The 10,446-nt window shown below is 44.5% G+C and overlaps 1 protein-coding gene across 1 annotated transcript in view; it reads right to left on the bottom strand.

Annotated features, from left to right (window-relative positions):
- The window catches only part of gpatch1 (G patch domain containing 1), a 55,823-nt gene that overhangs the window by 38,249 nt on the left and 7,128 nt on the right, over positions 1 to 10,446 (bottom strand). The gene's annotated exons all lie outside the window — the stretch shown is intronic.

Genomic DNA, 10,446 nt, shown 5'->3' with positions numbered 1-10,446 from the left:
TCTGCCAGACTACTTAAGCTGCTGCCAGACTCTCCTCCAGTGCTGGGACATTACCTTAGAACGGTAACGTGACTTCCACGTCCTGCTTCAAACAAACCTTCCTAGGCCTCAACTACCAGTCAACGACCTCCAGCCTGCTCTTGCTCTCTCTGCTCCCACAACAAACAAACTCCTCAACAAAAAGGAACTCACCTTCTCATCCTGTGGCTGACTCTTCAGGAACCAGGAATTCACAGTGTGCTCCTCCAAAGATCCTGTTACAAGAAACTACCACCCAACTCCCCTTTTCCTGAGAAAATAAACACAGATTATTTTTGATAAACGCTGTACCTGTTTTCCTTTTTTGGTTCTGCCATCTGGGGTCAGATATGGATAAAACCGTAACACTTGTGTAGTGGACTAAGCCTACGTCGAAACCCAGTCTAAGGTCAAAACTCTTGACCTTTAGAACCTTGTGGGACAGAAGCTGTCATTTCATGTATTTGACTCCATAAATACAGGTTCACCCATCCTGAGACTTTCTTTCTTGAAGATTCAAGTGAAAAGAACACTCTCTTTTTATTATCATTACTATCTTACAAATGTTGATAATCAAAGTGTCTTAGTTCAAACCATTTTAGATGTTGCAGTGAACTAATCAATTTTATTAACTGAGTAATGATTTTATTCTCATGTTAAAAGCTGTGCAGAGTAATTATGCATTTTTCTGATTTCTGCTTTTGAATGAGCAAGTGTGTGCGTTTACAAGGTTACAGTCAAACGAAAAACAAGTTGTTATGTTAAAACTGTCATGTTTTAGAATCCTCTCAGACGTAAATAGAGATGTTTTGCACCTGTTTCTTAAGGCACGCCAAAACAGAACCCTCTCGGTCTGTGAGAACATTTCTGAGCTGTCTCATAACAATTCTCGCTGTCTCTAACCTCTTACGTCACAAAAACACACCCCTTCTGGTCGTTTCTGACCAATGAAAAATCCCAAAAAGTGAACCGGGAAAGAGTCTTTAAAATGTCAGTACTTCCTGGTCTACACAGACTCACAGGTATGCAGACGGACTCACAGAGACTCACAGAGACTCAGAGACTCACGGAGTTACAGAGTTGGAGAGTTGTCAGACTTCAAGAGTTCTGTGGGAGTTCTGTAAACTACACGAGAGCTAAAGTTCTGATGGAGTGCTGTTGGAGTTCCTGACATGACAACGAAGCTCTTCCGAGTTTCATGGGATTATAACATTTCCACTGAGGTGAGCTGTGGCGGACAGAATCTCGCCGCTACTCCGGACGAGTAACAGCATCCTACGGAGACGCTGAAAGGGTGCGTTAAACGGAATCTCGCCTGAGACATCTCCAGGTAAAAGAGTCGTTTTCACCACCTAAGTGTACTGTGAGGAAAAGCTGAAGAAAGCCCGGAGAGTGCCGTTCTGTTCAACACTCTACCTCAAACACCATCTTTCTCCCCTTTAAACTTCATCTTTCATCTTAAACTTTTCTATCAAGTAGAAATTCTCCCAGATATTTAGAAATGTCTGTGTAAAGTGCTTACCCACATTCATGTGGGTAAAAGATCATAGTTGTACAGTTATAAATGTCTGTTGGTGCAGCAACGGAGAAATCATGGCCGTATGATTTTTCCTGATTGATTGCTTTGTTGTTATTTTCATAATTTGCCAAATTAATGTAAATGTTTGATGTTAAATTTGATTCTGTAAATAAATGACCGCATTCATTTTGATGGGTCAAATTTAAATGACGTCTCACGTTTGCATTTCCTTAAATTCAATGCACGTTTTATTCAGTCCAGAAAAATGAGGAACTCGCGTTAAATGATGAATATATCCCAGCATCTGTTCATCTACACTTGAACTCATCCACTTGGGGCAGGACCTCCTCCCTGACCCGGAGAGGGCACTCTACCCTTTTCCGGCTCAAGACCATGGCCTCGGATTTGGAGGAACTGATCCTCATCCTGGCCGTGTCGCACTCGGCTGTGAACTGCTTTAGTGAAAGTTGTAGATCACGATCTGATGAAGCCAATAGGACCATATCATCTGCAAAAAGGAGAGACGCAATCCTAAGGCCACCAAAACGGATCCCCTCAACACCTTGGCTGCACCTAGAAATTCTGTCCATAAAAGTTATGAACGGAATTGTGACAAAGGGCAACCTTGGCGGAGTCCAACTCGCACCGGGAACAAGCCCGACTTACTGCCGGCAATGTGACCTAGGATCTGACACCGGTCATACAGGGACCTAACAGCTCATATCAAAGGGTCCAGTACCCCATACTCCCAGAGTACCTCCCACAGGGTTCCCTAAGGGACGCGGTTGAATGCCTTCTCCAAGTCCACAAAGCACATGTAGACCGGTTGGGCAAACTCCCACACACCCTCCAAGACCCTGCTGAAAGTGTAGAGCTGGTCCAGTGTTCCACGACCAGGAGGAAAACTGCACTGCTCCTCCTGAATCTAAGATTCGACTATCCGACGGACCCTCCTCTCCAGAACCCCCGAATAGACCTTTCCAAGAAGGCTTAAGAGCGTGATCCCCCTATAGTTGGAACACACTCTACGGTCCCCCTTTTTGAATAGGGGAACCACCACCCCGGTCTGCCAATCCAGGGGAACTTCCCCCAATGTCCACGCAATATTGCAGAGTCGCATAAGCCAACACAATCCTACAACATCCAGAGCCTTAAGGAACTCCAGGCGAATCTCATCCACCCCTGGGGCGCTGCCACCGAGGAGTTTTTTTAACCACCTCGGTGACCTCAGTACTAGAGATTGGAGGGCCCAACCCAAAGTCCCCAGGCTCTGCTTCTTCAGTGGAAGACGTGCCGGTGGGATTGAGGAGGTCTTCAAAGTATTCTGCCCACAGACCCACGACATCCCGAGTGGAGGTCAGCAGCATACCACCCCTACTATAAACAGTGTTGGTGGTGTACCGCTCCCCCCCCCCCCCCCCCGAGACGCCGGACGGTGGACCAGAATCGCCTCGAAGCTGTGCGGAAGTCATTCTCCATGGCCTCTCCGAACTCCTCCCATGCCCGAGTTTTTTGCCTCGGCGACTACCCAAGCCGCATGTCGCTTGGACTGCCGGTACCCATCAGCTGCTTCCGGGGTCCCACAGGCCAAAAAGACCCAATAGGACTCCTTCTTCAGCCTGACAGCATCCCTCACCGACGGTGTCCACCATTGGGTTCGAGGGTTACCGCTGCGACAGGCACCGACAACGTTGCGGCCGCAGCTCCGGTAAGCAGCCTCGACAATAGAGGCACGGAACAAGGCCCACTCGAACTCAATGTCCCCCACCTCCCCGGAACATGTTCGAAGTTCTCCCAGAGGTGGGAGTTAAAGCTCCGTCTCACAAGAGACTCTGATAGATGTTCCCAGCAAACTCTCACAATATGTTTGGGTCTGCCAGGTCTGACCGGCATCCTCCCCTACCCTCAGAGCCAACTCACCACCAGGTAGTGATCAGTGGACAGCTCCGCCCCGCTCTTCACCCGAGTGTCCAAGACATGTGGCCGCAGATCAGATGAGACGATGACAAAGTCAATCATCGAACCGCAGCCTAGGGTGTCCTGGTGCCAAGAGCACATATGGATACCCTTATGCTTGAACTTCGTTATGGACAACCCATGACGAGAACGAAAGTCCAACAACAGAACACCACTCGGGTTCAGATCAACCACACCCCTCCAGGTCTCACTGCCCACGTGAGCATTGAAGTCCCCTAGCAGGACATGGGAGTCCCCAGGAGGTGCACTTTCCAGTACCCCCTCTAAGGACTCCAAAAAGGGCGGATTATCTGAACTGCCGTTTGGTGCATAAGCACAAATGAGTCAGAACCCGTCCCCCCACACGTAAGCGGAGGGAGGCCACCCTCTCATTTACTGGGGTGAACCCCAACACACAGGCACCAAGTGGATGTGAATCATAAAAGGAGCTAATTTAAATAAAGGTATTTATAAAGTACAAAACAAACCAGTTTTACCAAAATCTCTTTTTAAAGCAGCAACAATTTTGACACATGGTCCTTGCCATGTGTCAACAGAAGGGATGCAGACTATAATACAGGAACATTTCACCACTTATGGAATAACGTCTTACTTACAAAAATTTTTGTAAAGCATATCCACTCTGTATAAACCATAACCCACAAGGAAACATCAGACCCAAAAGGGGCTCATTCCCAAAACCCGCCTATCCTTTTCAAACAATGCACATGGATTTTATTGAACTAACACAAAGCGGTCCATATAAATACTGTCTGGTAATGATTGATGCGTTCTCTAAATGGGTTGAAATCGTTCCATCTAAAAAAGCAGATGCACTAACAGTAGCAAAGGCTATATGCAAGCATATTATCCCAGTTCATGGAATACCAAAAACCCTATACAGTGATAATGGCCCACATTTCGTTAACAACATAATCGAAAATATGGCAGAACACCTAGACATAACATTAAAAAAAACACTGTGCATACCACCCTCAAAGTGCAGGGCTGGCAGAGAGAACAAATGGAACTGTTAAGAGCAGACTAAGAAAATGCATGCAAACCACAGGCAGGCCATGGCCAGAATGTTTAGATTTAGTCAAACTCTACATGAGAATCACACCTACTTCAGAAGGCCTAACACCCTTTGAAATAATTCATGGCAGACCATACAAACTGCCCCTTTTCTGCAGACCTAAAAAAAGCAGACGAAGAACAAACTTTAGCAGATTATATGATCAGGATCTTGAAGTTGAAAGATGTATCAAATGCAAATTTACTGCCATCTGATTCTCCTCTTTTACAGAACAGCCCACCCATCAAACCAGGCGACTGGGTCTACATCAAAGTGATCAAAAGGAAGAACTGGGCCAGCCCACATTGGGAGGGACCGTTCCAAGTACTGCTGACCACACTTACAGCAGGAGAGATAGCTGAAAGACCCAGCTGGATATATCTCAGCCACTGTAAGTTGCAGAAAGTGCTGCATCCCTAGAACATTGGAGCAGTAGACCACAAGATCCTCATTTCTAGACTGGAGCAGTGGGTGGCATCACAGGGTCAGCCCTTAAATGGTTTGGGTCCTACCTCTCTGACAGAACCTTCTGTGTCAATATCAAAGATTTTAGTTCGGCATCAACAGCGCTCCAGTGGGGGGTACCGCAGGGGTCCATCCTCGGTCCCCTTCTCTTTTCTTTATACCTGCTGCCACTAGGTGCTATTTTCCGCAAACACAACATACCCTTTCATTTCTACGCCGATGATTGCCAAATTTACTCCCCCCTGAGGCACAGAGGCACATGCTCTATTCAGCCTCTTCTTGACTGCCTGGCTGACATCCGGGACTGGATGGCTTTAAACTTCTTAAGCTTCAATGAGAAGAAGTCTGAAGTCATGCTGTTCCATCCCAGTGGCTCACTCATGAACTAAGACATTGACCTTTTCTCTCTAGCCCCGCTAAAGAAACAAAAGGTCACTAATCTGTGGGTGATAATGGACCCGTCCTTAAAACTCAACAGTCACGTAAACATGATGGTCAAATCCTGTTTTTTTCAGCTGAGACGGCTGTCTAAACTGAAGCCTATACTCTCCAAAAAGAACCTTGAGACAGTGATCCACGCCTTCATAACATCTAGGCTTGATTATTGCAATTCACTTCTGTTTGGAATCAGTCAGTCCTCCATTGCACGTCTACAACTGGTCCAAAATGCTGCAGCCCGATTTTTAACTGGTACAGGCTATAGAGAGCACATCACGCCAGTTTTGGCCTCCCTGCACTGGCTACCCATTCACCTTCGGATCCAATTCAAAATTCTCATGTATGTTTTTAAATCACTGAACAGTTCCGCCCCATCCTATCTCACTGATCTTCTGCAGCCATATATCCCACCGCGCTCTCTGAGGTCAGCAGACCAGATGCTTCTCTCAGTCCCAGAAACCCGTCGTAAGCTCAGAGGTGACAGGGCTTTCTCTGTTGCAGGTCCACGACTGTGGAATGAGTTGCCACTGAGTATCCGGCAGGCTCCCACACTCTCAGTCTTTAAGTCGCGCTTGAAGACCCACTTCTATTCTCTTGTCTTTAACACAGTGTGATTTGTTTTGGTCCTGTCTGTACTCTACACTGTTGGCCATTTTAGTTAGCTTCTGCTGCTATTTGTATCTGTATTTTTATTTTATGTTTTCCTGTCTGCTGTGCATGTTTGTTTTCTTTTGTACAGCACTTTGGTTGGCCTTGTTGCTGTTTTAAGTGCTCTATAAATAAATTGGTATGGTATGGGCGGAGAAGCTCTCCAAAGAGGTAAAAGAGAGATGACACATCCACACGACTACAGAACCAATTTGTGGTGGCAGCTGATAAACAAAACCACACACAAAGGGAACGAAGTCAACTGCTATGTATGTGCCCACCTACCCTACGCCACCCACAACTCAGGCCTGAGACCAGGAAACATCACAACAGAACACCACTGGTTGCAGCGCCACCGTGCCAGGAGACAGACAGAGTCTCCAGAACTTTGGCTGACTGGTACTTCATGTGTGGCCACAGAGCCTACACTGCACTATCACCACACTTGGGGGGGGGGGGGGGGGGCTTTGTGCTTTGGTTCCCCTATCTAGCCCCTGATGCTCCACAGAAAAGGCTCTAAACCACTGACCAGGAAGAAACGTTCACCGATGCCCGAGGTGCACCAATGGGGAGGCCTCACCACCAGCACCGGCGTCCCATGGGAATACAGGATTTGGAATGGAGGTGAAAATTTATTTCAAGGCCTATTCCCATGGGTAGGAGTTGGAGAAATTCGACAACATGTCGAGATCAACCGTTATGCTCTCCTCCGCCTCATCAACGACACCTACAGACTGGCAAATGGAACAACAAAGGAATTGACTGCAATGAGAGACATGATCATCCAGAACCGCGTCATCTTGGACCTGCTCATCGCCACACAAGGAGGGGTATGTAAGATTATAGGAACCACATGCTGCACCTACATCCCAGATGAAATTGGAACTGGTGGAGACATCCATGATGCTCTAAACGACCTAGACCAACTGAAACGGTATGTGGACAGTGCAACATCAGGAGTACAACCCTTTGACCTTCTTTCATGGCTCATCTCAGGACCGTGGTGGCATTTGTTGTTGAAAATCTGCACACCTATTCTGACTGTCCTATTCCTCTTCTGTGTGTTCACATCCTGCATTTCGCCCTGTGTGAAAAACATGATGATGAAGACTTTCACTGCCACAGTGATAAACTTGCAAATAACCAGAATGTCCACTGACACTGATGATTATGTCCCACTTCAGCAGGTTGACACATACAACTATGGTCAGTTGTAACAGTACTATGATATAGTTGCTTAGAAAATAAAGCATAAAGTGTATTTGCTTGTGATTCCTGTACCCAAAATGTGATGAACAAAATGTATTGTGATGATGTCTGCTCTTGCACTCACTATGCTATGTGTAAACATGATAACCCACCAAGTTTGAATAAATGAGTGATTAAAATAATAAAATTAGATTACCTTAAATTTCAGCTAATAAAAATAATAATAATAATAATAATTTAAAAAAATTTCCTGGTTTTGATTTTTAAAGTTTGATTTTATGCCTTGTTTTATATAACCAACATTGAAAGTTTTTATTTTTTTTATTTTATGTTTTATCGCTAGCATTGAAGCTTGGCTTATGACAAAGATTGATAAACAGGAGGGAAAATGATAGGGTTTTCGTATCTTGAACGTTATTAATCTTTGTCTAATAATGTCTGTTTGACCGTAAAGCTGTGAACTTGCAAAGTTAAACCAAACTGACAGGAACTGATAAAAGTTCACCCACGTAGCAGTTTCTGAGAACTGTTTTTTATTTTGTAAAACCAGAGATGTCGGGGTTTATACATATCAACTCATATTTGATCAATCTCACATCATCAATCTGTCACTGTCACTGTTTTTCTTAACTGTAAAGAAGCAGAATTTAATTGATACAATGGTATCAGGAATTCATCACGCACACCCATGTAAGCGTTTAATCAAAATGTTCTAGACCGCCGTGCCATCGTTGTGTAACCTAAACTGCCTGTATTATCAAGATGTCCCAGTTTTCACTTATTTCTGTGTGACAATAAAAGACGAGCAAATGCAGAAATCCTTCGGAGTTCTCAGCTCGCAGCCTTAACACAGTTGTGACTGTAGCTCCCCTTTTGCAAAAGATTGATTATGAACTTACACTGTGTGTCTGTTTGGTTCTTTTAAGGTAGGAATTACCTATCAACGATCATTCAGGATTTTTTTCAGCCACATTTCTTCCTCGAAGATGATGGGTCCCCACTATCCTTCTAGTTTTTAATAATGTGTTGGACGGTTCTTAACCCAATTTTAGTAGGTTCTGCAATCTCTTTAGATGTTTTCTCTGCTTGATGCCAATGATTTGACCCTTCTCAAACAGACTGACATCTTTTCCACGACCACACGATGCGTCTTTCCACATGGTTGTTTAAGAAATGAGAAGCAACTCGTTGCACCAGTTGGGGGTAAATGGTAAATGGACTTTACTTATATAGCGCCTTTCTATCTTATTTTTAGATACTCAAAGCACTTTACACTACAATCTGTGTCCTCATTTACCCATTCATACAACACTACTAGATCTCTACAAAGCTAATTGAACAAATCATTCTAAAGAGACTAGTCAGTGCTTTAGATCACATTCATACACTGATAGGACACACATCAGAGGCTATGAGGAGTTCAGTGTCTTGCCCAGGGACACTTCAGACTGCTGGTGGATTCGAACCCCCAACTTTCACATTGGAGGACGACTGTTCTAAACACTCAGCCACAGCTGCCCCCAGTAGTTTATATAGGAGGTTTAAATAACTTGTTGCCAGCTGAAAGATAATCGCCCATGCATTATTTTGTCAATATTAGGTTCATATGTATTTGCTTAGGCCCTATTTACATGGACACGATGGGGGGAAACATAGTTTTTTTCATATGTTAATTAGAGGAAAAGATCTGCGTTGACACGGACGGATTTTGTGTTCACATGCATCCAAAGAAATCCCCACCCCCCCAGCCCTCCTGAATCCGCTGTAGTCACCATGCCAGGTCATTAGATGGCGCTGTGAATTTTGTACCTTCACCTAATGCGCATGCGGCACGCGCCTTTTCTGTGAGCTAAAAAGCTCAGCTAACAACAATTTAACAAGTAAAAGCTGGATTTTAGCTGGACTGTGGATAAGAGTCAACAGATTTGACGCCAAGGGGACCGCTTCATCTAACAGCTCCACACCGGTCACCGAGTGGACCAGAACTGAATCGACGATGTCGGACTTTACTCCATGATAATCAGTAGCTGTTTTACAGCAGGTAAATCAATGTTCTTAATAATGTTAGTTTGTGTTTACTTCGGTTACAAAACAACCAACTGAGTTTTTATTTTTTCCTGAAAGAAGAAGAAGAAGCTGTCTCCCACCAGGCGGACCGGTTCTGAATGAGGCTCGGCCCAGGTGCAGTGCAAGAGGACGTCGAAGAGAGAGAGAGATGTTGGATGAACTATTTATTTAAAATTCCCCTCAGTTGTTTTATTCAATCCATTCAATGTTTTAAGCTGCATTAATCAAAGGAGTGACAGCCTGAACGAGCCAGATGAACAACGTGGGACTTCCATACCGGATGAAAACAAGAGTCCAGTTGTTCATTAATGTAGTTTACAGTTAACTTGTTTTAATAGTGTGTTCAGTTTAATTATCAGTGTTTGTGTGACATACAGTTTGTGGCGTTGAATAAATAAATAAAAATTTAACCTGATGGCTTCATTTTCAACTTTCGTGTTCACGCTATATGTTTAGCATCATTTTAAATTTGAATTACATAATGTCCAGATAGCTTCATTTAGCTCAGAGAGCTTCATTATATCTCTCAAACTAACATAAATACTGTTTATTATTATTAACCTGTTATTATTTAGCACATGTTATAGTGCAGCGTGACGTGTGCGAGTGCCATGTTCTATAAACAGCAATATTAGAACTGGATCAGACTGTGTCTCTTCCAACACAGATGTCAATCACAGCACCTAGAATCTGACGTAGATTAACTATGAGATTAAAAATATATTCCATCAGTCGTAGTTCTGAAAGCAGTGTATCCGCCGCCATGTTGATAGAAATATAGCGTCTGTCCGCGCGTGCGTGTACGCATGTGGTTTAACACAAAGCCTCAGTGGGAGATGTTTACATTATCAGCGGGGGGTTAGCGAAAAACCTCCACTCTGGAAGGGGGATTCAGAAACCTCCGGATTCAAAGAGGGGGGCCACTGGTGTCGTGTATATAATTAGCAGAACCGCAGAGAGAAAGCAGCTGCGGATGCACTCAAAATGCGCGCCATGTAAACGGCCCCTTAGTTAAATCCAGGTGGCGACTTTTTTTTGGTCAGGCAGTGTG

Source organism: Nematolebias whitei, chromosome 2 (genome assembly GCF_014905685.2).
Source record: "Nematolebias whitei isolate Nwh7 chromosome 2, NemWhi1, whole genome shotgun sequence".
Lineage (NCBI taxonomy): Eukaryota > Metazoa > Chordata > Actinopteri > Cyprinodontiformes > Rivulidae > Nematolebias > Nematolebias whitei.
The sequence above is the reverse complement of the archived record's forward strand: the minus strand, read 5'-3'. Positions and strand labels throughout refer to the sequence as shown.